Genomic DNA, 25,039 nt, shown 5'->3' on the forward strand with positions numbered 1-25,039 from the left:
TTTCAAGTTTCTGCAAGGTCATAGTAGTAAAATAACATGGTACCGGCACATAACCAGGCGCATTGATTGGGGGTCATAATCAAGGACCAAGGTATAAGTACACTCACCCACAGCCACCTGAGTTTTTTTTTTTTTTACAAAGATGCCAAAAATATACATTAGAGAAAAGATGCCATAATAAAAGGTATTGGGAAAACTGGTTAGCTTCATATAGAAAAATAAAACTTGATTCTTCTCTCTTATCCTCCACCCAATCAATTCCAAATGGATCAAAAGTCTCAGTGTTAGACCTGAAACCTTGACACTTCTGGAGGAAAGAGTAAGGAATACACTTAAGGATAGATGCTCATACAAAGGCCTCCCGAGGAGGACTCTGATCACCCAGGAAATGGGACCAATAGCCATCAAGTGGGACTTGATGAAATTAATAAGCTTCTGCACTGCAAAGGGACCGTCAAGTGCTGAGGCCGCCTATGTACTGGACAAAAAGTTTGCCAGCCATGCGTACATCTGACAGGGGATTGATGTCTAGAATATACAAAGAACTTAAAACTGAACACCAGCAAAGCACACAACTCAGTTGAAAATTGGACTATTGAACTGTACAGAAAATTCTTGGAAGGAGAAATGCAAATCACTAAGTACTTTTAAAGTATCCTCCTTTATCCATCAAGGAAACACAAATTGAAACTACTTTGAGATTTTTAACACATTTTGGGCAGAATGGCTAAGAAAAAAAAAAAAAGACAAAAATGCTCACGTGGCCCTGGGGAATGGGGAACGCCATGCTCCGCTGGTGGGAGTGCAAGCTGGTGTGGTCACTATGGACATCAGTGTGGCAGTCCCTCAGAAAACTAGAAAGAGAGCTACTGTCGGATCCACCATATCACTTCTGGCTGTATACTCAAAGGACTCTATTTCCTGCTGCAGAGAGACCTGCGTATCCATATTAACTGATGCTCTCTTCACAGTAGCTAGGACATGGAAACAGAGTGGATGTCCATCAACTGATGCATGGATAATGAAAATATGGTAGCTATACACAGTGGAATTTGGGGGAGGGTGGGGTTGGAGAAGTAGCTTTACTTGATTTTCTTTTTGTTTGCTTTTATAATCTATTACACTTTATCAGCAAAGATATTGAACTAAATAGTAGGGAAACAATATTTAGAGTGGCAATTTAAAATGTTGTATGGAAAGGGATGGTCAGGGATCTCATGTTTATTTAGGGTTGCTGCCCTCTGCAGACAAAAGATATTTTCTCATTTGTCTACATGTTTGGCTCTGCAGCCTCCATCACAATGGACTCTTATTCAGCTGTCCAGAAAGATGCAATTTGTAGGTGAATGGATAGAATCAGAAAACATAATGAGTGATGGAATCCAGACCTAGAAGGACAAATGTTGCATGTTCTCACTCATATGTGGATCTTTAGTATCAAATCTTTAGATTTGTATGTTTGACTTTGAGTACGAGTAGAATCCAGGAGACTATAAAGGGACTATTGATTGGGAGGGGGAAAAGATTTTAAAAGAGGAAGGTAGGAGAACACAGATGATTCTTAACATCATTAATAATTTAGGAAATGCAAATTAAAAACAATGAGATTGTGTTGCATGGCTCCTGTGGCGGCTAAGACTAAAATGTTATTATTAAAAGCTGACAAAGGCAAGGTATACTAGACCCTCCTTCATGGTTGGTGAGAATACAAAATGGCACAGCTACTTTGGGAAATATTTTATAAAGGTAAATATCCACTTACCTTGAATCTAATGATTCCACTCTTAAATATTGACCTAAAATGCATGTCTACCAGATACCTCCATGTGGATATTTATAGTAGTTTTACTCAGCGTACGCGGCACACACACACACACACACACACACACACACACACACACACACACACACCAGAGTCAGCTCAAATGTTCATCAGCTGATGCAAACATAAACATTGTATTCCACCTCTACAAATGAAAGACCAAGGCAAACATACATGCAACAGGGGGGCATCTCAACAGTACCAGCTGAAGTGAAAGAAGCCAGTCCCGTCAACACAGAGTGTGCAGTCTATCAGTGAGGCCCAGGCTGCAGAAGGACACGTTGGCCGTGGAGGCACAGGAAGGACATTTCACCGTGGTCACATGGCTGCATGAGTTTGTCAAAGTTCATTGACGTGGGGCTAGGAATACAGCTCATTTGTGAAGTGCTTGCCTGGAGTGCACAAGGCCCTGGGTTTAGTCCCCAGCACTGCACCAATTGGGTGTGGTGGTCCACACCTGTACTCTTACCAATCAGGATGTAGAGGCGGGAGGAGCAGAAGTTGAAAGTCATCCTTAGCTACATAGCAAGTTGGAGGGTAGCCTAGGGTACGGGGGACTCTTATAAACACTTATTGATGGGAATTGTCTTGTAGGTATAGGAAATGAGACCTCAAAAAACATAAACTTTAGGAAGTTGTAGTTCCAAAGACTCTAACTTCCCCACAAACAATCTGCCCCGTGGTTGGGAGTATGAAATGAGGTGAGGCCATGCCAGTGACTGGCTAAATGCCGTCACCTAGTAAACACCCACTCTGATTGCTATTATGATGATTTGTGTTCTTTTAAAAAAAATCATTTATTTATATGTATACAGCATGTAAGCCAGCAGGCCAGAAGAGGACACTATATCTCATTACAAATGGTTGTGAGCCACATATGGTTGCTAAGAATTGAACTCAGGACCTTTGGAAGAGCAGCCAGTGCTCTTACCTCAGAGCAGTCTCTCCATCCCTTATTTGTGTTCTTATGGGAGGAAATGTGTGCTAAACATTTTACAAATAAAATTACTCTTACATAGAACAGCAAGCTGTTTTCAAATACATTGTCAAGATCTATTTGTAATAACACATTTTAATATGAGAATTGCAGGTAAAATTTGGTCCTTAAAGTATTGCGGATAAAGTCTTGACTCAACAATTCTCGAACACTCAGTTTGTTTCATTGTGAGGACTTGAAAACCATAAACCACATTTACAAAATATCTCAGTGATTCACAATTTCTATAAATTCGAACTGTTTCCCTTCATAGCTCATATAAATGACATTGAACATCAAAACAACAATTATCAACAAGTTGCCAGCTTTCTAGAGCTCACAGTATTTGATCCTTACATTGTGAACACTCACAGGTCGGCAACTTGTCAAGAGACGGACGTAGGAAACTGTGTCTGAAGGAGAACTTGGTTTCTCTTGACATCATGGACCCGGCACAGAACATCAATAATGTTTCTGCTTCTAAGCCACTGGACTCTAGAGATGCCATGTGTGTGTGTTCAGGGGCAGCAGGTAATGAACCAGGGAGAAGTGTGTGGGGTTCCAAGTCTGGACCCTAGGCTTCTCCAGATAAGAAACTCTGGCTTGGCCTCTGGCATCTGTTGCCTCAGGTAAATCCAGCACTGTAGCTGGGATCCCTGCTTGGCTCTGCCAAAAGCTGCTAGATCCTGCAGCTTCCCATAATCACACTGTTAGTTTCTCCTCATCTCTCTTACAGTATCTCTACTATAACCTGAGACAGTATCAGGACAGAGCTGGAGATGCAGCTTGGTAGCAGAATGCTTGCCTTAAAAGGTCCTGTTTCCACCAATGACAGTCAATGCTGGAGAGGATGTGGAGCAAAGGGAACACTCCTCCACTGTTGGTGGGAATGTAAGCTTGTACAACCACTGTGGAAATCAGTATGGCAGTTTCTCAGAAAATTAGGAATCGAACTACCCCAAGACCCAGCCATCCCACTCTTGGGCATATACCCAAGGAATGCTGATTCATACCATAAAGATACATGCTCAGCTATGTTCATAGCAGCACTATTTGTAATAGCCAGAACCTGGAAACAACCTAGATGCCTGTCAACGGAAGAATGAATGAAAAAAATGTGGTACATATACACAATGGAGTACTACTCAGCAGAGAAAAACAATGAAAGCATGAAATTTGCAGGCAAATGGATAGAACTAGAAAAAATCATCCTGAGTGAGGTAACCCAAACCTATAAAGACAGTCATGGTATGTACTCACTCATAAGTGGATTCTAGATATAAAATAAAGAACAATCAGACCACAATCCATAGAACCATGGAGGCTATATATATATATATATATATAGCATGGAGGTCCCTAGGATGACTGTGGCTTATAATAAATTTCGGTTTTACTCAAAAAAAAAAAAAAGCTCTTTCTCAAAAACCTGCATGATTAATAAAGTAATGATGGCTAGTCCCCCCCCCCCCCAAAAAAAGGTCCTGTTTCCATCACTAGTGCTGGCACACACACACACACACACACACACACACACACACACACACGAGAGAGAGAGAGAGAGAGAGAGAGAGAGAGAGAGAGAGAGAGAGAGAGAGACAGAGAGAGACAGAGAGAGAGCGAGACAGAGAGAGAGACAGACATACACAGAGAGACAGAGAGAGCATGAGAGAGAGAGAGAGAGAGAGAGAGAGAGAGAGAGAGAGAGAGAGAGAGAGATGGGGGTGGTTCAGTGGAGAGTCCTGCAGGAGTCTGGAGAATATAGCTCACATGAGACCCTGAGATGGCACCTGTGTAATCCAGGGCCCAGTTTCATAAATTGCAGCAAAGTAGGAGATTTTTTAAAAAATCCTCAGTGAAAGCCATTTGCCCACTTAAGTTTTGCAGTAGGCAAATTGCTCTTACCTGTGAATAGGAGGGTAGGTAATGGATCCTTGAGTCCTCTGCCCTGCAGGTCAGCTGAGGAAAAGGCCCATGCGCTGGCACGGTGCTCGATGCCCGAGACATTGGATTGCCACACATGCTCTGCTGAAGGATTATGTGCAGTCACCTGGACACCTGTTTCCACAGAGCAAAGAGAAAGCTATATTGTTTTAGATTTTAAAAAGATCCATTGATCTGGAGTTTATTTGGAAGCTGAAAACAAAAATATGGAAAATTTATATTCTATGCTCCTGTTATCCCAGCCACTTAATAAAATTTACACTTTTCCCTCAGTAGCTTAAAATACCCACTGGCCTAGAAAAATTGCCAAAAGAGAACATCTATTTATGCCCAGTGTTTTTAACAACTAATTGGTGCATGTGGCTCAATTCAGTTTTTCAGACCGGCTTATTCCAATTTTCTTTACTTCTCACGATTGCTGGTGTGAAAGGCAGGACCATAGGGTGACAGCCTGGCATAGGGACCTGCTATTTCTTGCTGGGGCACGTCATTTGTACTGTGCTCTGAATGTTGGTATCTCCCTCCCCCCAAAACTGCTTTGAAATCCTCATTCCCAAGGAAATGGATGGGGCTAGGAGGCAAGGCTTTCAGGCATGATTAAGGTACAAGGGTGAGGACTCATGGGTGGGATTAATAGGCTTCCAGGAGCAACCCAGAAAGATGACTCACTTCTCAACCCTGCGGGGAACACGTTCAGTGTCCTGTCTGTGTTCTAGAAAGGGACCTTCCCCCAACGCCAGTCCTGGCAGCACTTTGTGGCCTCCAGCCTCCAGAACCGAGAGAGACAGTGTGTTCATAGAGGTCTATCCGGTTCTCCAGACCACACCCAGCACCCTGCGGAGGTCTTCAGGGCTTAAGGACAAGCCACATCAGATGAGGCTGGCCTGGCCGGAGGCTTTTATTCTTGGCGTTATCTATCTATTAAAGACTACTGGGGTCCAGCCCCTCGATAGCCTTCTCCCAGAGTTCCAGAAGAGATACTACCAGCGGTGGGTTAATTAGTCCGAGGGACACTCTAATAAACCTATGCACACAAAACTCTTCAGTTCGTTCACTTTGTTCTTCTGAGTCGGTTCTCTCTCCACACAGCTTCTACTCTGCTCTCTTATTTAGCTCCTTTCTCACCTGATTTCTCTCTACACTTTTCTGCTGTGCCCTCTAAGTGCCATCTTAACTCCTTCATCTAGTTCTGCCCCATCTAGGTTCTCATCCATCTAGTTCCTTCCCATCTCAGCTCCTCTCCCATCTCCTTCTTTCTCATCTTGTTCTTCCCCACCTGGCTCTTCCTCATCTTCCATCTTGTTCTTTTAGTTCTCTCTTCTAGTCCTCCAATCTAGTTCTCCCCAAGTCTCTGAGGTTTACAGTTATATACCCACTGCAAGAGCAATGCTCTGACTAAGGCAAGGTCACCAGGCTTGAATTCCCTCAGGGTCAAAAGGAGGGGCAATAAGATCCACACAAAGGAGCAGTAATTGCCAGCCATCATCTGCAACCCAAAAGGGAAGTGACTAATGGGGAAATGAATCAACTGAGGGCTAAATTCAGTTAATGTCTAAGCAAAGGGGTTTTATGTGCTCAAACTATGTTCTTAGAAGTGGTTAGTTAAATGTTAAGAATCTGTAAGTCACTAAGTCATGGGTGAAAACTAAACTGTCTTTTGTTTTCCTTTGGTTCCTTATCTGTCCAAGCTATCTCGGCTGCTGCCATTTCCTGGCAGGGCAGGGGAAGTGTAGCTAGGTAACCTGCATCACAGCTTGATGTACCTGTAAGTAGAAACCCTTTAGTTCTTAGTTAATTGTCAAAAGTAGATCTAAAACTAGAGATAAGATTTTGGAAATGGGAAGATTAAGCTTAATTAGTACATCTACCAAACCTTCTCAAACAGATAGTCTGGATGCTTAAGTCTGTTCTTAGTAAGTCTGGGAGGTATCTTAGATAAGATACTTTCATCTGGAGAAGGCCCTGGACTGATGTTGCTAATGACGATAATTACAGAAAGGCCTGAAATTAGGGATCTTGACTGTGTCTGTTGTTAGCACAGTTGGAGAAAGTTATACAAATACTTTAATTGTATAGGGGAAATTGTGCCCAATGAATGAACAGACATACTGTTCTTAGATAGGAATTGAATGGAAAAGCTACAACAGCATGCAAGAAATTCATTGCAGGAAAACAGCATAATATTCAAGAGCCAATGTCACCAAGACTCCTTGAGTCCTGGCTTTATGCTCTGGAAGACTCTTGGCTTCTTCCAGGTATAGCTTTTGCCATAGTCAGCTGAATTCCTACTTCATATTTCTGTGGTTCCCAGCAATTATCTAGAACTGAGGGCTTAAATTTCTTTATTTCTGTAGCAGTCTTCAGCTCCCAGAGGCAGAGATATCATGGGTACAGTCCATGCTCTTGTTTGCAGGGCTCATCTTTCACCCTTTCCCACAACAGTCCACTTGTGACTCCAGCCCTGGCTTCTCTGTCCATACAAAGACAACTCATCTTGTTGTGCCCAGATCATAACCCCCAGAGAGACCACCAAGGACGAGCGTACCAGAATGCAAAAGCAAGGTTTATCTGTTACAAGTCATGACAGGGAACTCATCTCAAGCCATCTCAAGTGAGGCAGAGAAGAGTTACTCTTTCTTGGGGAAGTTAGTTTTTATAGGCAAAACCCATAAAATTTCTTAGAGGGGAGGGGGTTAGTACGGGTCCATCCTTGATTGGTCCAGTTTTTCCCGGGCCTGGACTTTATCTTATTCTAGCTTATCTGTTTGCCCTGTCAGGAGTTTTACAACTCCTCTCCAGGGTCTGGTCATGTTATCTCCGGAGAGGGGCATCTCATGGTTAATTGGTTACCATCAGACATCCTGACTCTGTTCTTTTGTTCCTGGGGCTGGTGCCATCATTTCTGAGGACTTGAAACTGACCTGGGTCTATCTATATTGAGATATCTTTGTCTAAGGCCCCCTTTTTGAGACAATAGAGTGAGGGTCTTGTTGTGCCTAGATCACGTCCCCAAAGCTGCCACTGGAGACTTTAGGTACAGAATGCAAAAGTAAGGTGTTTTCTAAGTTTACAAGCCTCCAGGGAGGCTCTTCCAAATCTCTCACTCACAGCAGGGAGGTTGGAAGGAGCGCTCCCCTTTCTTTGTGAGGCTAGTTCTTAAAGGCACAGACCATATAATTTATTTTAACTCGCCTCCCTTTTTAGTCTTTTGGTCGAATATCCTGTGTTTTCCAAAGTCCTTGTAGCAGATACAGCCACCTGGGGAAAAGGGGTCTAAGTTCTTATCTACACTTAGGAATCCTGGTTTAAGCTTCTCTTTGTCTGTAGGGGATAGAGTGAGGGGGGGGGGTTTGCTGAGGTATCACAATCTCTCCTGCTTTGAAATGGATATTCAAGCAGCTGGCTTTTTTTTATTTTTAAGTCTCTTGACATCTTTGTCTATGAGAGAAAGCACTTGAGATATTGCTTCAGGGGGAGAAGCTGAGGGGCATTCCTGTCCCATCCCAGGCCATACAGGAGGGAAGGATGTGCCTTGGAGTGGGCTCTGTTCATGACTAGGGAAGCAGGTATGCCTATCTGGGGTACCACACTATGCACCCCACTGTTTGGGTCAGCACTCTTAGAAGTGTGTGGGCTGGGAGCACCATGGCAGCAGGTAAGGCCAGAACACAGCATTTCAAAAGGCATGAATGCATGCAACGCATACAGACATACATGCATGCACATACACAAGAATTTATAAACAAAAAGATTGAACTCGAGACAGTTCAATATTCAAGTTTCATTTTAAGTGAAAATGGCCACAGAGAAGGTCTCTACTAATGTAACTTGGGGTTCCAAGACTGGATCAGCCACACAGCCTTCAGAGTCACCACCTATGGAATGGACTGTTCTAGGCTTCAGTGGTCCTTACTCAAGTAGAGAACTACAGCAGGTCAAGTGCTAGTTTTGGTTCATACCACTGTGTTGTCATTATCCACACACAGACTCACATACTATGTTTAATTCTTCATCTACCATGGAGTGCATGTGTAAGACTCTCTTCTGGATGTGGAGGTATATGTACACAAATATATATATATATGCAGACATGAACATGAATGCACATATATAAACACATTTACAAACTCATGAAACAGTTGCAATTCACAAAAATGACAATTTAAAAATACTACCGAGTGGACAGTGGTCCTTAGCCTTTATGCAGCCAACATTTGGGGCTGGATGAATGAGCCATTGAATGCGTGTACACTATCAGATGTTACTGTCAGAAGTCTAGCAGGGCCCCTGGCATCCCTTAGCTATGACAGCTAAGACTGTCATTAGACATTGGCAAGAAAACCCTGTACCCTGAAGAACTAACTATTGAAGCAAAGAGATGTGTGCTCTGTGTGTGGTGGTTAGCAAATGTTTTCATTTCATTTGGTTTTGCTTATGATAGTATTAGTGATTGAACCCAGGACCTCATGCATGCTAGGCAAATGCTCTACCACTAAGTTGTAACCCCAGCCCTGCATTTTGAAATAGGATTGTGGTATGCAGCTCATACTGTCCTAAACTTTTTATCTTCTTGTTAAGCCTTTTGAGTAGATGGGATTGAATCAATGTCCATAGCTCAACATCTCTGGGTTCATGCCAAGAAATCCTATACCCCGGTTCCATGCTCATGTAACTATTGCTTAGATCCCAGAGATAAACTGCTGACTTATACGATGTTTGATTTTTCTGTAACTGATTCTTAGTGATTTTTGCTTGTATTGAACTTAGATAACGAGTGACTGTAGATTTTGTTCTCAAACTAGGAACCATGCATTCTTAGTATAGTAATTAGTTCATAATAATTAAGCAGCATAATTGAGCTCCTAAGTGGGTTAATTACTTTTTTGGTAAAGAAGTGGTGCATTCTTGCATGACAAATGTAGTTAAAATCTTAATGAGCACAATTCTCTACAGCAAATATTCAGAGAACTGTGATTTCCCATGCTCTATGTGTGTAATGTGAGGACATAAGTCAGTGCTTCTTGAGATGTCAAAAGTACTCCTTTCTCATCACAGGGCAGGGTTTTCTTCTGAGGGGTCAAGAGGTGCACACCATACTCTGACTTGCACTCACTGAGGCTTAGGTATAGCAGGCACATGAGTGTCTCCTAATCCCGTCTTCCTCCCTGCTCTCCAAAGCAGACTTCTCATCAGACCCAGTGATGTCACCTACAGACCTGGCCACCATTCTCATCCCAAGGCAAAGCACTAAACACCACCTGAGGCTGAGGAGGGCGGGGTGGAGGAAACTGTTTCAGAGGAGGACCGTCAAAATGAGGGTCTGCAGGACAGTTAGGAGTGGCCTTGATACAAAGGGACAGGGCCTCCGGAGGAACAGCGACCTGGGGAGGAGGATCAGAATACAGGGGCAAATAGAAAAGGCTTGTTCAGTTATAAGGATAATATAATAATAACTCCTGCAGAAGAAAAGGCAGCGTGTCCAGGAAGATCATGGAGATTACCCTTAGACCTGGTCACAGAAGGGAAATTTCTTAGAAAGACTCCCCTCTAGATTTGCGGAACTTCACATCTGGTGAAACAGGTATGCTAGCTTACTGTGACAGGAGGATGCCAAGCTCAGGGAGAAAACTGGTGTCATTTTTTACCATACCAGATCTGCCCTGCCCCACACCCTGTTCTTCACCATTAAGAACCCTGGAAGAGACTTCCCTCTACAGTGTGCGTGGATGGCTCCTGTGATGCTGTTTGCATAACCAGTTCTTAGAAAGAAACTGATACCCAGGAAGCTCTGATCCCTGGTTAGGCTGTTCCTGACTAGGTGATCCACAAGCCCTGAGACATGAGGAGATGCCTACAAAGAGCAGCTCGCTGACTCATTCCTGGATTTGCCGGAAACTTTTCACCAAAAGCTGTATACTCCATCCAATGTGGAATGTCTGAAGCAAGCCATGGCTCATATACCCAAAGCTATACCACATCCAGTGTGGAATGTCTGCAGCAAGCCATGGTTCATATATATCTACCTGTAGTGCAGCCTTTGTGTAAAAACTGAGAAGTAAAGATATATTTATATGTAGGTTTTTGAAACAAACCCCAAACTACATAAAAAGCACCCTGCAGATGAATATAAACAGTCTTTTCTAGAGGAGGAATAGGAATCTGGTGGCATGGATAAGGATTGGAGTTAGACCCCTCAACTATACTTAAAAGACTCTTAATTTTAATTTGTGTGTCTGTGTGAGCATAGAGTGCAGGTGCCCACACAGGCTAGAAGAGGGCGTTGGATCCCGCGGAACTGCAGTTACAGGACGTTGTGAGTCTCTCAACATGGTTGCTGGAACAAAGCTTGGTCCCTCTGGAGCCTGATGAACGCAAACTCCTCTGACTGTGGAGCCATCCTTCCAGCCCCGTCCAGAATACTTTCAACCAGGTTTTGTGGTTTTGCACCACGTATTCATATAACAAAGCTCACAGACACTGAGGACCATTGGGGCGACACCCAGTTGCCATGAGAAAGCTGCTCTGCATCTTGGTTACTAAGTCACCTGCACCATTAACGGGCACAGTGGGGCTCTCAGGGGTCATGAAGAGTAGTTCCCGTGAGCGTGGAGTCTTTGCCTGTTCCCACAGGACATGTCAGCAACTGGAGGGAACGTAGAGAGGACACTAGCCTGACACAAAGAGCTCCTATTGGCAATAGGATGCTTGTATAGTCTAAAAGCCTCACATCTCGCCGGGCGGTGGTGGCGCACGCCTTTAATCCCAGCACTCGGGAGGCAGAGGCAGGCGGATCTCTGTGAGTTCGAGGCCAGCCTGGTCTCCAAAGCGAGGAAAGGTATAAAGCGAGTTCCAGGAAAGGTGTAAAGCTACACAGAGAAACCCTGTCTTAAAAAACCAAAAAAAAAAAATTAATAATAATAATAAAAAAAAGCCCCACATCTCAAGGACTTATCACTGAGCAATGGCCAGGCAGACTCCACCTTCACCAACACACCAAAGGCACCAGCAGTGAGGCTTCTCCCCATTACTGCCAAGAGAAATATGCTGTCACCTGTGTAGCATTTATGCCAGAAAGGATTATCCTATAATGACAGAAATGATGGAAAACTCAGGGTGTCACTGCCCGACCCACTCAGAGGTAAAGCAGGGGTGGGTTCTGCACCGGAAGCTGAAGAGATGAGCAGCAAGATCCAGTACGATGTCAGTGAGCCCGAGTTTCTTCCTGGAGTTCTGACGATTTTTAATCTGCAAAGATATGTGAGGAGAAGTGGAGAAATTGGAGGGCACTGGGGAGCTCATATCATTACAGTCATTTGCAGTTACTCGGCTATTACAGTCTTATTGTGGTCACGGGGAATATTCTGACTCTGAGAAGACACAGGCTGAAAGGAGTGGAGGTGACATGGGAAGAGGTTTGTGAGTTTCTGTCAGATAGCCAAAAAATGCTGTTTGGAATTATATCCAGCTACCAAGCCTGGCAGCTCTGTTCAATCTCCAGGACCTGCATGGTGGAAAGAGAGAACCAACTCCCACAGTTGTCCTCTGACCTCCACAGGAGTGCCATGGAATGCACACACATGTGTACACACACATGCACAAACACAATCAATGTAACACATAAAGACAGGAGAAACAGATGAAAGACTGCAGCAATTGACAAGCCGTGGTGAGACATACATCCGTGTCTACTGGGATCCTGGAAACTTTCTATGGGGCCTCCTGCAGGCTCTGGTTCTGTTCTGTGCCTGTCAGGGGTGGCCTGTTGGTGGGTGGTGGTCCCTGGGAAGGGTGTTGGTGCTGTAAGAAATTTAAGAGCTTGTTTTCTTGCCTCCACCAGGCCATGTAACGATAACTCTGAAAACCCACAGAATAACACATGCAAGAAGTAGATTTAAAACCCCTTGAAAGATGATCCAGCCACTTCATGGCCATTTATCCCAAACTTAAAGAACCAGTAATGAGCAAGATGCTTTTACCACGTTCCAATTTGGCTCAGTAATGTTTTGGCTAACCTTATGGATGTGCTAGGATGTAGTCCTTCCTGGACCTGGTGATGCTCTCCACATGCAGGACAACACTCTGTGGGGATCCGGGCATAGCTGTGCTACAGGGAGCTGTAGGAGAGATCTCTGACACTGTGGCGGGACCTGACACCCACATTAGTGTAAAACGGAGATGTTTTTAGACTTCTTTACCTTTATCTGTGGGAGTGGCATTGGCAGCAGCATTTCCTAAATCTGCGTGCTCATTTATGGGCCTGACGCTATGGGGCTGTTAGTGTCCCCCTTGGAGCTGCACTGTGGAGTGAATTCCTTCTCTTTGTGCAGGAAGTCTAGATGAAATTCCAAGGAGAAGAGAGCATGCTGGCCTCTCTGTCCATGGTGCTGATACACTCATAAAGGCTTACAAAACTTGGCTCCCTCCCACTCTCCCCCACTCCCCGGCCCCCATCTGCTACTCCACTTTCAACCAGCAATTCTTCTGGAACCTCTGCTGCGTTCACACCTTCCTGTCCAGCCCAGCTGCCCTTCACCTATCCCACATTACCTTCCTGACATGCTCATGTCTGCTAGCACCCAGGGGCACTGCCTTCGGCACCGTGACCTGTTTCTTGAAGCGACGGATGTTTGTGGGTCTTCAGCTAAAGGCCAATGATAGGACTGTGCTTATTTAGATTTGGATTTAGTTTTCGTGGCATTTGGATTGTAAAGGTGTTTAGCATCCTAAGCCACTGCAGACTGAAAGTGCAAACAGACTACCCTCATGTCTCAGCAGTTTGATGCAACAATTGCCACTGCCCTCCCACACCCATTAAGGCTTTGGCAAAGAGCCTTCATGTCGTGGTTTGGGGTCTGTAATGTGGCCATGCCCTAAGTGAACTCCTCAGCTCTCACGGGCCCTCACGCTAGTCAAAGAGAAAATAAAAGAGATGAAACAATTTTTACGTAACACAGAATAATGGCTGCAGAATAATTCTCATGTTTATAGAAGGTGCTAGCACTTCCCTCAGAGTTTGTCTTTCTCCTCAGCCATATCCCAGAATAGCATACCTAAAATGTTGGGATGAGACGTTCCTACTTTTCCAGAGTGCGTCAAAAACCATCTGCACGCACTACTAAAACACTGAACTCCATTGCCAGTGAACAGCATGAAGTTGTGTATCTTTGCTCTACTGTATCTTAAAATCAATGTGTGCTTGTAATTTGTAATTTTTTTATTACATTTTTAGGATACTTACCTATTCCTCTGCTGATTAATATAGCTAACATTTACAGTTGCTTTTAGTTATAATTGCTTCTGACAGTCCTTTTTAAAAGCCCAATGTTATCTACATAGAATCCTAATAAGATAAGCCTGGTGCAACAAAAATTTTTGGCTTAAGCCTATACATTCAATTTAAATATATTAAATAATTCTGTGTTTATAATGGCAAAAGTATGCACATTGAAAACAGAGTTGATCAGTAATAATTGATACATTATAAATATTTATTTGGTATTTGCCTTATGCCAGATAGAATGCCAGGTGCCAGCCATCCTTATACTTTGAGGTATAAGACTATCCCAAGTAAATACCCAATGTATGTGTAGAGCCCACCTACTTAAACTGTAGGTCATGGCCCCATACTCAGAAATAAATGTGGAGGTCATGAAAAATTTGGCAAGAGTAAATGTCTCAACAGTCAATTTGAAATCAAATGTGTAGTGAACCCGAGTTCACTTACCCTTGCTGCATCCTGTGACTTCACTGCAGCCTTGGCTCCGAACATGCAAGGAACATGTGCTTGGCACTGTGCACTGGCACTCCAAGCAGCACTGATGAGCATTGCCTGAAACCCCTCAGCGCATTAGTTATTGTGAGCTGTGGTATTTGTACTGTGTTTACAAACTCCTGTAGAAACAGGATAGTTTAATTACGGAAAACAATGTTTCCAAGATGTTTAATAGTTTCTTGCCTTCATTCCTTGGTGAGTGACTACCAAACCAATATACTTTCTGATTGTTTTGTGTTACAGTGCTTGACTGTCTAAAATCGTTACTTGAGGGCATACAGACTGGCTTCCTACACAGTCTGAAGACCTGAGTTTGATTTTTAGGACTCACATGGTTCATGGGAGAACTGTCTCTTGTAAGTTGTCCTCTGACCTCCATGTGCACAGCGTGGCATAAGCATGCTATCTCTACACTAAATAAAATGTAATTCCATTTATAAAATTAAAAATTGCTGTTTCAGGAAGGATGTGGTGATGCAAGCCATTAATCCAACTACTTGGCATGTGGAAGCAAGGGTATCAGGAGTTCAGGGTTATCCTTGGCTACTTAGGAAGTTCAAACTAAGCCTGGGGGTATGTAAGCTCTTATTTCAAAAACAAAAGACAAAACAAACCCTGGTGGTTGCTGCTTGAGTTATTGGCCCAGTGAATTACTGGCTTGGGATCAGGATAGACTTTCCAACCATTTTTGAAATGGCTCTAAGCAAACATCTGCCACGTTGTACCACATGATTATGCAAAGTAGCATCTTGAACATTGATGATTACATCAATAAAATCAAAACACTGATCAACTGAAAAATGCTGAGGATTTTTCATTCTGCAGTATCGGTTACTCTGGATTTCATTCTTTAGATAAAACAAATGAGCAATCCCATTCTAGTATGAAAATTTGCTTTCACCTTTAGTAAATGGTAAAATCAAAGAATTGTTTTAAGCTAAATTTCTTTATGATTTGTCAACAAATGTTTGGTTTATATCATGTTTAATTTATATGTATACCTATAGTCTTGTAAAAACTTTGAGCAAAAATGGGCTTCGAATGGAAAAAGCTTAAGAATCCCTGCAAGGGAAAATGAAGTAAAATCGTCTCTTTCCAATGCTGTCCTGACACAGCATTGTGTATCCAACTGAAGTTTGACACACTCACTCAAAAAAAAAATGTCTGAAGAGCTTTGATTATAGTGAAAACCGATTTTCTTGTGTTATACATTGTAGTTGGTTTGTGTACCTCAAAAAGCATGTCTTGGGGGTCCTACCCTAGTATCCATGATTATAACTGTGACTCAATTTGGAAATGGTGTCTTTATAGATCTCCTTGAAGTAAGAACTCCTTAGGGTGAGTTCTGACTGCATGTGACTGGCATCCTTAGAAGAGACGGACAGGTATGTGGGACGCAGACCGTTGCAGTGAACAATCAGGTGGGGATCACTTGGGGCGTTACCCCAGAAACTGGCAGAAACAAGGAAGAGTCCTCCCCCAGGTTTCTGAGGGAGCACAGTCTGCAGACACCCTCATTTAAGACTTGTGGCACCCAGAAACTTAGGAAGGTATTTCTCTTGTTCTAAGCTACTTAGTTCGTGGTTCTTTGCCATGGTGGCCTAGGAAGCCAATGACATATGTCACAGATGAACTTGGAAAACAAGATTCAGAATGTAGAGTGAATTCCTTGTAATTAGAGTTGGACACAATCAGATTTGCAGTTATCTGGTCCTGGAAAGCTGTGTGGAGCCAGCCATCCAAGGCCAAGAAGGAGCAGGGCAGGAGGGAAACTCAGGCACACTCCTGCTGTGGGGCTTCCCGCCTTCCCACCAAGTGTGCAGGTCCCCACCTCCAAATGCAGCCTGAACCCACCAGCACCCTCCGTCTATGATGTAACAAACTTTGGAATTACACAGGAGAGAACTGGAGTGATTTCTAAGGGACAGGGGAGGGTGCAGGATACCTCCCATCCCTCAACTGCAGACAAAACTGAGAAGCAGGACTTCATGGAGGTCTAAAGATTTAGTCTGAGTTATTTGATTTGTTGGAAATAAAACCCACAAGGCCTCTTTTGCTCTGAATTGTCTATTATTTTTTCCAGCAGAGATAGACAGTTCCCGACTTCTGCAGGAATTTTCTTGGCACAGTTTAGTTTTCAGTGAGATTTTCATAATTCACAACCTGCCCAACAGTTCTCGGCTTGCTTCTCAGGGACTCAACTGCTAAGTTGAGATGCTCCTGAGGTAACTGGAAACTATTTTCTTTTAAAATATCTCAGTTTTTAGTCCCCAGTTATTCACGAAGGGGGTTTGGAGCGGCGGGGAAGAGGATCTGGAAGCAGCTTTAGGAGGGTTTCTCCCATCCACAGTCGGGTGTGCAGCGAGGGGAGTCGATGTTAGACTCCAACATCCCAGAGGAGGATTTCTGCTGTGGGGGGCGGGTGGAGAGAAGTGCAGTGGAGCTTATGTGGACCTCACGCCGGGTGCCTTGCAAGGTCCCCTTTGCGGAGGTGACATAGTGGAGAGACAGGGCAGGTGGAGGGCAGGTGACTGCACACAGCACGCTCTCACACTCTTCTCTTCTTTCAGGACCATGTGAACACAGCAAGGGTTGGTTTTTCCTTTTCATTTTGTTTCGTTTTGAAACAGGAGAAGGGAACTCATGTATCCCAGGCTAGCCTAAAACTCACTAGGTAGCTGAGGATGATCTTGAACTTCTGAGACTCTTCCTTCGCCTCCCAAATACTGGGGTCACAGGTACCACCACCAAAGTCTCCTAAGATAACTCTCCCCACTAATTCCAGAGTCTGCCATGTACTTGGCACCCATTGTTCAACTGTGCAATTACCATCCCGATGAGGTTCTGAAATATTTTTAGAGGACTCTGGAGTCACTGGAGAAAGAGTGTTTTATGCCTGATGTAATTTTCTTGTAAAGTGAATTTTAATTTATGAGAGCTGTTATTCCAGGAACTATCTGGGTAACTGGATTATAAAGAACAGCTGATTAGGCAAGACCTCTCTTTCCTCCATGTAGAACTGCAGTAGGATCCAGTCTGCACTCTGATTTTAAAAAACCTACATGGGCTTTATTCTAAAAAGCCAGGGAATATCTTTTTGTGATCAAAGGACTAAAAATTGTTGCATGTTTAAAGCATCTTTTAAAGACGAGAAATGCTGGTTCTAGATAGTATACTGAGAATGTTGTGCTCTTAAAGTCTCAAAATTCACATACACTGTCTCAATACGGGTCTTGAGGACAGTGGTCTTAACTCACGGGCTGTGGGAAATGGCTGCTTCTCAGCACAGGCTTTCTGTGCAGCCCAGCCTCCTGCCATCAGTACCCGGATGAATCAACACAGCTTCAGGTTAGCCAACCACTGCCTCTGCACTTGTGGCATGGACAGTTATTTCATAGATACAAGTCAGTGTTTTGTCCCCGTGAGGCTGCTGCCCAGGTGGCTCCCTCGGCCACCAAGAGCCCTGCCTGGATGATACAAGCACGGAATGAATTGGAAACTGCCCAGCCAAGGGTAGGGTGGTTGGGCCTACCCTCACCATCTGTGACTGTGTCAGACATATCAAGGACAGGACCGGGGTTTGTTCTTCCCACAAGAGTCTGTGATGAGGCTTGTTATTGCTGGTTATCTCGTAAGATGATAGAGAGGCCGGCTTGTCCTGTGGCAGCCAAGGCCCCACTAGGGGAAGCAGTGAAGCCACTCTGTGGTCATGTTGTGTGAGGTACACAGTAAGACCTCCTTCCCCAGAACTAATGCACATGGAGCTGTTTAGAAGTATTTATTTTATACCTACTTTAAAGTGTATTTGGAATCTATTTGGAGCTCAAAGGGAGTGGATTCTGTAAGCCCTATGGGTTGGGTCACAGAGATGTTTCCAGATGAGAAGCCCCATGATGGGCAGGCACAGCCCATTCCCCTGTACATGGTTGTTGTTTTGTGTACAGTCGTCACGAGTATGGAACAGTAAAGACTACACCATTGCTCCTTAGGAGTGTCTGGTCACATCAGTGCTGTCAATCAGTCAGCCACACAGTCTTGTTTCGTGTGTGTCTGTTTCATAAATATCTATTGTTTCATACTTCATGGTCAATGCACTAGCTGTCTCTCATGCTGATGGAAGCTTCTCTTGTGCGGATGCATCCTCTTCTGTACTTAGGAACATAAACAGCACTTTTGACACTTGGATTGGGGCTACTTTGAGAAGGAAATCAACAGAAAACAAAACAAAACAAAACAAAACAAAACAAAACAAAAACCCTCAAAATGCATGGTTCGAAATAGATGGTGAAGACGATGCTTGTTATAATGTGATCTGGACCATTCAGGAGGAGGACCCCACACCATGTTCAATCTCAGCAGGGGAGGAGGGTATTGAGGAACTCAAATCCGTGAATGTCCTAGAATGACCTTGAAATCTCGTGGTGTTCTGTTTGGAGTTACGGGGACAGCTCAAACACATGCCTTCCCTGATTTGCCACCCCCGAGGTGTGAGGTAGCTGCTGTCCCCTCGGGAGAACGAGAGGTCAGTGGGATTGGATTAACACCTGCAGCACCTGTGACTGGCTAAATTGGTTCTGGGAGAACACCTGCCGGGAGAGCTGGGCGCTCATGTGTACCATGAGCAGTATGATGACCCGCATTTGAAAGATCTGAGGTCCTGGCGTCTTGGAAACAATAGTCTTCATACTTCTTCCAACATTCGGAGCTGTACTTACACTGTGGCCCAACAGTCCTGAGCGGAGAGGCTGGGATTTGGGTGGACCAGGATGTGTGAGCTCTAAAGCAGGGAGGAGGGGCAGAGGTGTCATGGGAGGTAGTGTAGCTTAGCCCTCACAGTTTCTATTTTGCTGGTCCTGGATCTTTTCTCGTCAACTTTTGATACTGAGGACAGGGTACTGGAGAAGGAGTATGTCCTCACAAAAATTATGTATTTGGGTGTTTTGCTTGTGTGTGTGTATGTGAAGCATGTTGTACGCAGAGCCCAAAGAGGCCAGAAGAAGGTACCGGATCCCCTGGAACTGGAGTTGCAAGTGCTTGTGAGGTACAGTTTAGGTGCTGGGAATCAAATCTGTGTCGTCTAGACGAGCAGGTGGCACTCTTAACGGCTGCACTATTTCTCTAGCCTCTATTTCCCAATTTGTATCTTTTTTTTGGGGGGGGGCAGGGTTTCTCAGTATAGCTCTGGCTGTCCTGGAATTCACTCTGTAGACCAGACCAGCCTGGAACTCACAGAGATCCATCTGCCTCTGCCTCCCAAGTGCTGGGATTAAAGGTGTGCACCACCACTGTCTGGCTATTTCCCCATTTTTAACATTGTACAATATAACACAGATATATGGTGTGAACCATTTTAAAGTGTGCAGTTGGTGTCACTAAGTAAGTTCATATGGCTGTCACCACCTATGACAGAGGTTTTCAGCACTGGGACTCTGGACTTACTGCACTAAACTCCCGCTCTCTCTGTCCACAGACCCGGCACCTCCACGCCACCTCCTGCCTTTATGTTTGATTTCTCCACTTTGTAGAATTGAGGTCAACACCATTTTCCTTTTTGTGACTGGTTTTCATTTAGAATGCTGTCTCCAAGAGTTACACATGTAGTATCTGTCAGAATGTAAAGACTGAGCCACACCACCTTTTGGTTATCCGTTTGTCAATAGCATCTGGGTGGTTTCCACTTTCCCCCAGGGCTTGGGCTTGAACTCCAAGCCTCTCCTATGGCAGCAAGCGCTCTAGCCCTGCTGTAGGCCAGCCCTACTTCCACAAAATAACTATTGTGAGTAACGGTTCCCATATAAATATCTCTCTGGGTCCCTCTTTCTGTTGAGTGTAGGCCAAGAATTGGCCACTTTATTTTAATCTTTCAGTCACCATACTGTCCCACAACAACTGTACCATTTATACTTTCAACAGTGGTTCACAGGGTTCTGTTTTTTTTTTTTCTTCATTTTGTCAACATTTGATATTTTCTTTGTTGGCTGGCTATCTTAATAGATGTGAGGTGACGGCTCACTGCGGTGCCAACTTGCATTTCCTTAACAATGTGTCTTTTTTATGTTTGTTGGCCATTTGTAGATATGACGACTCAGTTCCTTTGCGTATTTTGAATAATTTATTTTTATCACTGTGTTCTAAAGGTCTTTATATATTCTTATTATTAATCCATCAGATAAATGAATGGCAAATGCTTGCTCTGTGGGTTGACTTTTTACTCTGTGGTGATATTTTTGGGTGGCTGTGACATTCAGGTTTATCAATGTTCTCCTTTTGATGTCTATGCTTTTGCTGATATATCTAAGAAATTGTTGCAAAGTTTGCTGTTACCATTGTTTTGTAGGGATTTTATAGCTTTGGGCTTAAGACATTTAGGTCTTACATTGGTCAGTTTTTTGCCAGCTTGAGACAAGCTAGAGTCTTTTGGGAAGAGGAATTCTCAGTTAGAAAATACCTCCCTAAGACTTGCCTTCAGGCCAGTCTGTAGTGCGTTTCCTGGATTAACTATTGGTTAATTGGTTATGGCAATGATACCCTGCTCAGGTGGTCTTGGGTGATATAAGAAAGTGGGCTGAGTAGCCTGGAAGCAAGTCGGTAATTAGTGCTCCTCCATGGCCTCTGAGCTTCTGCTTGAGTTTCTGGCCTGACTTCCCTCGGTGATGGCACATGACCTGCGAGATGTAAGCCAAAGTAAACCCTTTCCTCCCAAGTTGTTCTTAGTCATGGTGTTTTATCACAACAACAGAAACCATAACCAAGGCCAGTCTCAACTCTGTTCTGAGTTATGTCTTATAGCTTTCAGGAGTGATCCAGCCTCATTGTTTTGACTGTGGACATTTGGTTTTCCCAGCATTATGTGTTGAAAAGGCCGCTCTTTTTTTCCAGGGAATGACTTTGGTACCCTTGTTGAAATGTATGTGACCCTGTGTGGGAGGATTCATTTCTGGTTTCTGTATTTGATTTAATTGGTCTATATGTCTGCCTTTATGCCAGACCCACACTGTCTTAAATACTGTGACTTTGTCATCGTAAGTTTTGGTATCAGGATGTGTGTTTCCCTCATCCTTGTTCTTGGCCAGTGTTGTCTTATTTATTTGATACCCACTGATTACACATGACTTTCAGCATAGATATTTCTATTTCAGCAAAGTAAGTCCTTGAAGTTTTGGTAGACGTTTATGTTAAAGCACCAGGCATTGCTAACATCTCATTGATCGCATGGTACATTTCTTCTCATTTATGTCTCCCTCGGCCCCCGCAGAATGCTTTAGAGTCTTCTCAGTACATGACTTTTATTTTTGGTTATTTACCAAGTCTTTTATTTTTTTCCAATCCTGTTTGTAAGTGGAATTGATTTCTTAATTCCCCCTTCATATTATTTATTGTTACCATGGAGAAATGTGACTGACTTTTGTTTGTGGAGTTTGCATACTACTGCTTTGCTGGATTGGCTTATTGGTTTTAATATTTTTGTGGAATACTTCACGTTTTTTTCTACCTGTTAGGTTACATAATCTGGGAAGAAATAAATTGACTAGCTCTCCACCTTGAATGACTTCTGTTTTTGGTGGGGGACGGGGACTAGTTGCTTTGGCTGGAACTTCTAGAACTGTGTTAAACAGAGGTGGAAAGAGTGGGTATCCTTGGCTTGTTCCCAACCTTAGAGAAAGCTCAGCCTTTCACCGGGGTCTGAACTTTGCTATGACTCTTTTCACATTTTTTTAAATCATGTAGACATAACCTCCTTTTAGTCCTAGTTTGTTGAGTGTTTTTCGTGGGGAAGCATGTGGAATTTTGTTTGTGTTTCTTGGGTGCCACCCAGGCGTTCGTTCTATTTAAGTGCTTTTCTTTCACTTCGTTCAGCTGTCTCTGTGTCTTCTGTAAAACCCTTGAGTGGTTTGATGAAGCCTGTGATTGACCTTTTCAATTCTGTGTACTGGGATTCATCTAGGTCGTTCTCAGCAGCAAACGTGTCTATGGGACTGGCTTTGGAGAGAAGACACCGGTTTGATCTTTCATATTGTTCATATTTTTTGTAATGAAATTTGGGTGGGTTGACTTCTTTTATTAGTTCTGTGTCCGATGTGCACAGAGCAAGTTGGGGCAGAAGAGAGGCTGTGTGGACCAGGTTGGACCTGGAGGTTGAAAACCGGTCAGTGTAATGAAGTCAGGTGGATAAAGAGGAGTGGGCTAGTGTACACGGTGGGCATTCTGATCCAAGCCTGGAGTTTAGGGACAGATCCAGGGGTTAGGATGGGTGCAGGGAGGGAGCTTCAGACAGACTCGCTGGGATAGACCCTGAAGAAGGGTGTACTAGAGCTGTCAGGATGGAGAGCTTGGGTTTGGTATGGAAGGGGCCTCCACAGAAGATTTTTAAATAGATTAAACAATGTTTAACTTTAAAAAATTTGACTAAAATTTGATTTATCAGAAGTCATATGAATTTCTCTTCCTTTTCCCCCTTCCCCTCCTCTTCCAGGCAGCGTCTTCTTCCTCCATGGAGAACTGCCTCCATGGTTTATGATTTGCTTGCAGACTTCATCAAGTAAATGCTATAAAACATCAGTACATTTTCAGTAAAACCATTTACAGAAGTGCTAATGTCATAATGGCTTTTCTTTATCGTCTCAATTCCACAGAGACACTGAGTTCATGATTATCTAGAGAATTTCTCGGCTTTGCTCTCTCTCTCTGTCACCGCTCATGTGGCATTGATCCCACTGCTGCTCTAGAACAGACATCTTCCTTACTTTGGAAGCTTTCTACTGAAAACGCCGAAATGCCGAGTCCTCCTTCAGCTGTTTTACATTATTAATTTTTTTTGCAATTATGGCACAAACTGAAGACATGCTTCAAGTGTCTCATGAAATCAAACTTTGATTTGGGCAAACAGTTGAGTTGAGGGCAAGGGAGTTTGCAGTTTTCTCTGGTGAATAAATGCCCAAGGGGGCTGGCCCACTTGGACTCGGACACGCTGCAATGGGATTGGTGGCCCACGAACACCAGAAACTTGGCCCTCAGTGCTGGAGTCTAGAGATCCACACTGAGGTGTCCCGTGTGCCCCGTCCCTAGTTCAGAGATGGAAACTGCTTACTGCCGCTCTTGAATCCACTTGTGGAGCTCCATTCTCAGGATCTGGTCACCTCACCACGGCTGACCTCCTGACATGGCATCCCGGGGCTGGGCTTCAACGTGGTCATTCGGAGGAGACACATGGACCACAGTCCCCCTCACTGGGACGCTTGTGTGTATAACTTGACTAATTCCTTACTCTTGCTGCTGAATTTGTTCCTTCTGTAATAATAAAATGTCTCAGACTTTGTATTTTACAAAACCAAACCAGGCATTTATGTTTTCGAAGTACAAGAGGCTGGCTGTCAAGGTCAAGGAGCCAGTAGGTTGTATCTCTAGGGAGGGCAACTCTCTCCTTCCATCCCCAGAGGGCACAGATGCCGTGTGCCCATGTGATAGAAGGGCAGAAGGGCCTTGCTTGTTCATGGCATCCCTTTTACAAGGCCGTCAACCCCACGTTACCTCCTCTAGCACCCTCGGGACTGTATCTGGGGTTCAGATCTCACTGTGGACTCTGGGGAGACATTTGCACCCAAACTCCACACCACTCATCTTCCTCTTCAGTCGCACTGCCAGCACCTGGCCTTGGAGAGCAGGCTGTGGAGGCCAAGAAGCTGTTACGGACTTCCTAGGCCTGACTCTTGGACAGGGCAGATGCACCCAAAGTTTGTCCAGGCCTTACGGATCCCTGCCTGTTGCCTAATTGCCCTGTCACAGTGAGTCATTGTGTCTAAGTATTTTTCAAGAACCGTAGAGGAGCTGGTTTATTGAGTTCAGATACTTGTTCCCCTGGACCCGTAGGGTCCCTTACAGCAGAAACAAACAGGGTCCCAACTGATCTCTCACTAGCTCCTGTCAGGTCTCATGGGGAACTGGCTGCATCTCTCAGCATGTAAACATCCTGGCAATTTACAATAAAACTCATGGCACTCCTTAGTGTTTCCATGGTAATCTGACAGCTTGCCAAGCCTCTTCAAAAATACACAAAAATGTGTTTTTCTGAGAATGCAAAAATTTGTTGTCGGTCTTTCCTTTAGCTTGGATTCCCACTCTATGCACCCCCTTGGAAAATTAAGCCAAACAGTAGGGTCTCTCTCCCACACAAACTCCCCACCCACCCAATGCATTGTATCTATTACCTTCCTTGATGGTCTTACAGTAAAAAAAAAAAAAAAAAATCTAAATTTTAATTATTTAATTAAATGTAATGTTCTGCTACCACAAGCTCTATTATTTGAATTAAAATTACAATCATTGTTAGTATATAATTGATTAGTTACACTCTTTGATAATAAAGGAAGTAAAATGGTTGGGTACTGGATATACATGATAATGTATGTACTTGTGTGTCTGTGGAGGACCCTGTCTGTGCTAAGCAGGGCTCTGCATCATTTCCTGTAGTTTTCGGATGCCATGAACAGAAGCAAACATGTCCACATCAACAGCCATGGAAAGATGG

The 25,039-nt window shown here is 43.9% G+C and overlaps 1 protein-coding gene and 1 non-coding gene across 2 annotated transcripts in view; one reads left to right on the forward strand and one right to left on the reverse strand.

Annotated features, from left to right (window-relative positions):
- Rps6ka2 (ribosomal protein S6 kinase A2) overlaps positions 1-25,039 on the forward strand; it is a 295,100-nt gene that overhangs the window by 17,263 nt on the left and 252,798 nt on the right. The window lies entirely within an intron of this gene.
- LOC121823334 (small Cajal body-specific RNA 3) lies at positions 1,188-1,298 on the reverse strand. The gene has a single exon (XR_006064744.1).

This window comes from Peromyscus maniculatus, chromosome 16, assembly GCF_049852395.1.
Source record: "Peromyscus maniculatus bairdii isolate BWxNUB_F1_BW_parent chromosome 16, HU_Pman_BW_mat_3.1, whole genome shotgun sequence".
Classification (NCBI taxonomy): Eukaryota; Metazoa; Chordata; class Mammalia; order Rodentia; family Cricetidae; genus Peromyscus; species Peromyscus maniculatus.